Consider the following 7,027-nt stretch of genomic DNA (forward strand, 5'->3'; position numbering starts at 1 on the left):
GTATTCATGTATAGTCCGATTGCCCTATTGGCAACGTTAATATTGCTGGAACATAATATGCTCATAATCGGGAGGAAGGAACTCCTGCTTCAGCAACCTCCTCATCCTTTGCCAGGTCTAAACTCGCTCTTTTCTTTCCCTTTCTCTCCTATTATGCAATCTCTCCCACCATACGGATGCACCCCCCTTCAATCTCCAAGCTACTAAACGTACCCTTTTCTTGCTAGGGGTTTCCATATAATCGAAGAATTTATCTATATTAGCAACCCAATCCAGAAATTCCTCTATTCCTAGACCTCCATTAAAATAAGGAATATCGACCTTTAGTTTAAAGTCGTTACCTTCACGATCGTCGTAGCGTCGTTTGCTATCTCTTCTTTCACGATCGTTGTAACGTCCCCTTCGAATTTCTCCATAATGATTCCTGTTTGCATAATCAGCACGCTCTTCATTCGAAACTTCGGTCTCCTCTTCTTTCGAACTCTCTGAATAAAGAGGATTATCTTGCTCACGAACATGAACAGGCCTATCGACAAGGGTCACTGCGAGCAAAATCTGCACCCGGCCTTACGCCATGTCGCCGATTCCGGTTCACATCAACACCGAGACCCTCGAATCGATCTGCTATCTCGTCAAATCGCTCTTCGAAACGACGAAGGCCTTATTAAATCGTTGATCTATGCGTTCCATTAAACGCTGCTCCGGACGTGGCAGCGCGTTGTCCCCAAGGATTGGGGCTCTAGTCTCCCGAGCATCATCACGAAGACCACCGCTAGTTGCCATAGGCTTTGATACCACACGATGCGGCGTTCGGCGAAGATCGAAAGTAAATCCTTGCTAAGGAAGGGAAATCTCGAAAGAAATTTGTGAATATTATTAATGATTTGTCCCCAAAAAAATGTGATAAACACCTTTTATAGGGTGTTATCCTAACCCTAGTCCGACTAGGAATAGAAATATAAAAAAAAATGAAAAATTACAAAAGTGCCACTGAAATAAAATTAAGCCCGAAAAATATTAAAAAAATTAGGAAAACCCATCTAGACATTCCTGAACCACCAAAATCCATCGTTAGTCACAGCTAAAGGCGGTGAGTATTGATCAGGACGCTATTTCGTTTCAGCCGACCGAATTTGAGCTCAATCCGACATCGTCGACCCGATCCGCCGGTTCTAGCCGCAAGACCGTTTCGCCTTCCAATTGGATTTACGTCGATCTACTCGATCCAGGAACGCACTACTAATGACATCCACATCAAAACCTAAATAAAATACTCGGGAGAAAATACTTTATTTCATGCCAACCAGAGATTAAATGGATTCGATGACTTGAGTACATTAATTTTTCAATTAATGCCCTTATATACCTCGACATCAAAGCCTTAGGGGAAAAATTATCCAAAAAGTCATAAATCTATTGTACAGCAATCGATTCAATCCTTAACTTTTAAATTATGCAAATTTAGTCCTAAACCAATTTAGTCCTAATTCCTTAGAGGATTTGTCAATTTAGTCCTAAACCTTTTGATAATTAGCCAATTTTGTCACTCCGATTAATTTTGGCCAAAAATCGCTAATGTGATAATCTAGTTAGCGCCAATTGTCCTACGCTGTACAGCTGGCCTTGAAATGGACTATTTTTATATATTTTAAAAAACTATTTTTTCCTTTCTTTTCTTTGGTGACCGGTGGAGGAAAATAAGGAAAATAGAAAGAAAGGGAAAGGAATAAGAAAAAGGAAAAACATTCATAACGTGTTACTATCGTGCCACGTGGGAAAACCGTCACCGATTGATTTGCCACCTCCGCGATTTTCGGTCAAAACTAGCGGGAATGATTGAATTGGAAAATTGTCAAAAGATTTAGGACTAAATTGACAAATTGTTTAAATGTTTAGAAGGTAAATTAGCATAATTGAGAGGTTTATGATTAAATTGGTAAATCGTCAAAAAGTTTAATACTGAATTGGCATAATTAAAAGGTTTAGAACTGCATTATAAGTGGTACAATAAGTTTTGAATTTTATGGAGGATTTTTCCAAGCATTAGGAATAATTGAAATATTTACAATTACATGATGCACTAGACTTGCAAACTTAGCAACACCATACCCATACATATGCATCCATTATTTATGAGTCTGATCACGTACATCTATCCGAAAGTATGCATACAAGGGATGATATTTTGCCTCATACATACGGGGGAAAACTAGGATTTCAAAGGCATAATCGATAGAATATTCTCGTATGACGACCAAATAGGTGTGACAACGTTTGGTCCAAATTTCACATCGGCAAGGGACTGACGAAGAGAGATGTCACAAAATCTTTGAGCTTGGTTCCAGAATGGGTGTAATTATCTCCATCGCTGTATATCACATCCATCACCCGCGAGAAATTGAGCGCTCGGGTGAGGATCGGGGTTGGGACCATTGTCGGACGAAGGAACTCTTCATTCGTGTCCTTCCACGCGTTGATAACTCCTTTCTGGAGTTCCTCCCCCGCTTCCTGCTCCGAGAGGCCGCGATATTTCATGAGCAGCTCCACCGCAGACACGACATGCCCCCTCTCCTGCTCAAACCGTACGTGGAACGACATAGGTATTATTTTAGATCAAGGGGTGGTCTATCTGATTTAATCAGATTGCTGGAGTGATAAATCTTGTTCTTGTTATACCTGGTGAGAGGAAACGTCGTCCATGAGCCTACGGACGGTTTGTGCGGCCTTCACAATCTTGCGATCGCCAACCGACCATTCAAAAGCATGTTCGGTGACCACATCGCCCATTCCCACGAGTGATGTCGTTGCCAACATGCCGTAGCCGGTGGTTATTAGTTGGAGGGGCATGTACTCCTCTAGTGTCGGTATGTAGTTGTTATGGAACCATTTGGCTTCCTGGAAGTACCCCCTCGCCAGACTTCTTCATCGAGAAATTGAACATGACTAATAATGTCGGGTTTTTCTAAGTAGAACTTGCGTTCAATGCATGTTAAAGTGTGCCGATGATGCTGCTTACGACTTCTTTCGCGTAGACGTGGCGGTACGATCTCCCTTTTGCGGCCACTTCATTCCCAATGTATTCATAGACATGGAGGAGCTCCTTGTAATAAGCTTGCATGTACTCCGGTAATCCATCCATGGCATCAACGTCCCACCTGAATTCAAAGTCCTGGAAAATGACACACTCGACTCTATACAAGGCTGATTGAATTCGGAAGTTTTGAGAAAGAGAATGTGGGTTCCGTACTTCTGGATTGCTTCGGTGAGGAGGGCAAGTTCTTCCGGTGTGCCATAGACGTCGTAGATATCGTCGAGAATGGAAGCCATGGAGATCACTTTGGTTAGTATCTCCCTGGCCATCGCGAACTCCGGCTCGAAATATACTCCCGAGGTCCAGAAGAACAACTCCACAATCCTATCTCTAGCGAATGGGAACTTCCTCGGGACATCTATATCCTTCCACCACCTACGATTAAACGAACATAAGCGTAACTGAAAGTTCTTTAGCCCAATGACTTCGCATAGTTTAAACTCCTCTTTTCACTAGTAAAGGACTTTGAAAAGCACTATTGAGAAGGGTAGATTGAAACAAGACGAGTTAACCTTTGGAAAACACAAGAAAAATCGATAGTTCGGGCATTGTTAAGACATAATCTAGAAGCTAATTTAAATTATGCTATCACACGAAGTTAACGAACCTAGTAATCTTGCCAAGTTCCTTCTGGTGTTGCTCTTGTAGTAAGTTGAAATCTAGTTTAGCCAAGGCGAGCAAGACTTCGTCATGTGAAGGCTCTTCTTGGTAGAGTGGAATGTAATGCCTCGCCTCGAGCCTCGGCAATCCCTTGCGAAGCGGCTGCTTTAGGGCATGACTCACTTGTTTCGTGAGAACAGTGCTCACTTTGCTTTTATCGATCGATTCAAGATGAGTTATAGCAAAAGGAAGTGCTTCGTCCAAGATAGAATCTCCATGACACCTTAGATGGCAAGCTTCATATAGGCTTAGCAATCCGCGTGCATCGGTGATGAGCGATTCTCCGAAGTTCCCTTCACTATCCTTGAATTTGTTAAAGACCTCTGTGCAACCAACCAACGTGGGAAAAAAGATGCGATCGAGTTAGGAATTAGGAAGGTGATACGCCTTATTAGTGTTCTAGATTTTCTTGTACATGTTTCTCCTGAAATTCGACTTGGCAATAGAAGGATTTCATTAGGTATCTTAGATCGGATTGGTTCGCTACATTAAAGACATACCCGATGGGATGTAGTACCCTTGCTGTCGCAGCAATCGAAAGATAAGAGCAACCATGTGAAGGTCATCTACCTTAAAATCTTCACGATAAAGTCGAGAGTAACTTTTGTAGATCTGTTCTAATTGCTCATCTATTTCACGTTCGAAATGGTACTCAATTCCCGGGCGTTGGATTTGATCAATCAAGTGAAGCTTTTGTAAAGGCTTATCCACGATACCAGCCAGCATCTTCCTGACCTCTCCTTTCGGTTCCTCAATTTGTCCCTCCACTCTTCCAAGGAATTTGAACTTCTGCAAAAATATAATGTACGCTATTTCAAAATAAAACGAAGCATGAAATACGCATACTCTACGGAATTAACTTGATTTTGATGGCCCCGTCTGTGTACCCTAGTTAAATATATCGATGTTCATGATTTTCAACTCTATCTTTTTGGGCGGGGAAGGGATGATTTATATACATATGAGGCCAATTGGAATCATATATGCAATGTGGGGGAACTACGGGAAACCGAAGTGAGCCTCCAAGATGCAATTGCGAGGGAACAAAAGCAGTAGATGACAGAAGGATTACTAACCACCGAGTTGGAGGGAGAAGCGTATTTAAGGAAGTAATCCCCCCATAAGCTCGGATGATAACCCGCCGACCGACGTCCGACCGCGTGGCCTGTTCCTTTACTCGGAGAAGAAGGTGGAATCGCTGAAACTTGCGCCATCTTCTCTCTCTTTTCCTTTATGTTTCGGTTGCGGATGTCGGACCAATACACGATTGGAAGAGCAAGGGGAGGTTTTATCTGCGTTTCGAAACATTCAAAACTTGAAGGGTATATATAGGCATCAATTTCATAATTTTGAGACCAACCAATCACATTGGGATGAATCATACACGAGTGAGATTATCAGCGGCTTATCATTTCACCACGGTCGGTTTTGTCAACATTCATGAAGCTTCGGCAATCCTATGTATTATTAAAGTGACTCCATGCTTCTACCAACCACAAAGTAACATTGTTTGGGTAACAACCGCCGGCATTTGATACACATCGGTTAAAAAGTCTTGCCTAAGAGTTTCTAAAATGGACTGGTTATTTGATTTGACATTACTTATAGAGATCTATGTGTAGCTTATATGAACGGAAAATGACATAATGATCCATAATCTTTGGTCCGATGTAGGATGTCATTTCTGGACTTTTGATTTGTTCGACGAGATTCCTTAATCATTATTAAATGCTCAATCCCGTCCCCAGGCTACATGAAAAATGTTCAACCCGGTATTTCACCTTGAGGAGCACCCGTCTTATTGGTGCAAAAGAAAGATGGAATTGCAGAAATCTGAAGAGACGTTTTTCCACTTAATTTTTTGCTATCTCTAATGAGATTCATATGCTTGACCGATAAAGATGAAGAGCACAAGAGGCTTTTCTGCGAGTGCCGAAGACTTTATTGATGGGTAATTTATAGGCAAGGAATTATTTAGCAATTCTAGCGATTGCATTGCTAGTATAACAGTTTTTGAGTGACTGAAAGTAATATATTGTAAGCCACATATTTTTGAAAGAGTAGATTGCTCTGTAATTTTTAATTTTTAATCATTTATTTTTTTATGGCTCAAAATAGACTGATAATCTCTCAATGATTTAAGGATAATCACGTAATTATTTTTTATTGCAATATAATGGAGTTTTATGTGAAAAAGAAAAGGGTATTTTTTTTAATAAATCGCCCCCCACACAACCTCCCCAAAAAAAAAAAAAATCAAACACACAAAACCACAAAAAAAAAGAGGGTTACAACATATTGGGCCGACTGATCGACCAGATGTGAACGTGTGGAGCGTACAGATTTTTGGAAAAGGCCGTATAACCTGCGAATGGTGCAGACTCTGGGAGCTGTCCTGCATGTTTCTCTCCGCCCTTCAATTCAACGGCTCCAGGCGGGGCTGACACCGGGTTAAGAATGGGCCGACTGATCGACCAGATGTAAATGTGTGGAGCGTACAGATTTTTGGAAAAGGCCGTATAACCTGCGAATGCTGCAGACTCTGGGAGCTGTCCTGCATGTTTCTCTCCGCCCTTCAATTCAACGGCCCCAGGCGGGGCTGACACCAGATCAAGAAAGGAGATGTTTATCATGTCGCGTGGTTCCTGATTTCGAAGTAAAACGTGAGGGTGATGGTGGATGCCGTGTAAAACGTGAAGGTGGATGTGTGTGTGGAGGAAATTCGAAAGTCTAGGGATCGCCAACTCCCGAGACTCGGCTTGAGCTCTCCCAAGCCTATCCATCGCAACTTAGGGTTTAATTATCGTGCCAAATTTAATTCACCTAGGAGTCACCATTAATTACTTTTGATAGGTTGATCATCACCTAAGCAATACATGAGAGACTACTATACTCCTACGAACAAGAGATTATGAGTACGGGGACTTGATTATGCTAGATTACTCTAACGCCATTTCGGTACCTTTTCTCTTTCATTTTGAAGAAACAAGTATTTTGCCAAGCAATTTGGATAAGTTTCTAACGTAGCCACTAACATTTGGGGTGATCATGCTGGTGCACAAATATTAATGAACATTTAATAAGTTTAGAGTACAATCATTCTAAACATCTGTTGCCTGAATGCAAACTTATGCTGAATGAAAATACACTAATATGACATGTAAAATTCTCACTAGTCTAACATGTCATGAAAATTAGTTATATAAATAATCTAATTTTAGTGACATGTGAAAATGAATTCTAATCTAGAATGTCATACAATCAAATAAACCTAAC

At 41.2% G+C, this 7,027-nt stretch overlaps 1 pseudogene; it reads right to left on the reverse strand.

The window, feature by feature from the left end:
* Positions 1–2,101: 2,101 nt before the first annotated feature.
* Positions 2,102–5,059, reverse strand: LOC115748663 (annotated as a pseudogene).
* Between the last annotated feature and the right edge of the window lie 1,968 nt (positions 5,060–7,027).

The sequence above is a fragment of the Rhodamnia argentea genome, chromosome 2 (assembly GCF_020921035.1).
Source record: "Rhodamnia argentea isolate NSW1041297 chromosome 2, ASM2092103v1, whole genome shotgun sequence".
Classification (NCBI taxonomy): Eukaryota; Viridiplantae; Streptophyta; class Magnoliopsida; order Myrtales; family Myrtaceae; genus Rhodamnia; species Rhodamnia argentea.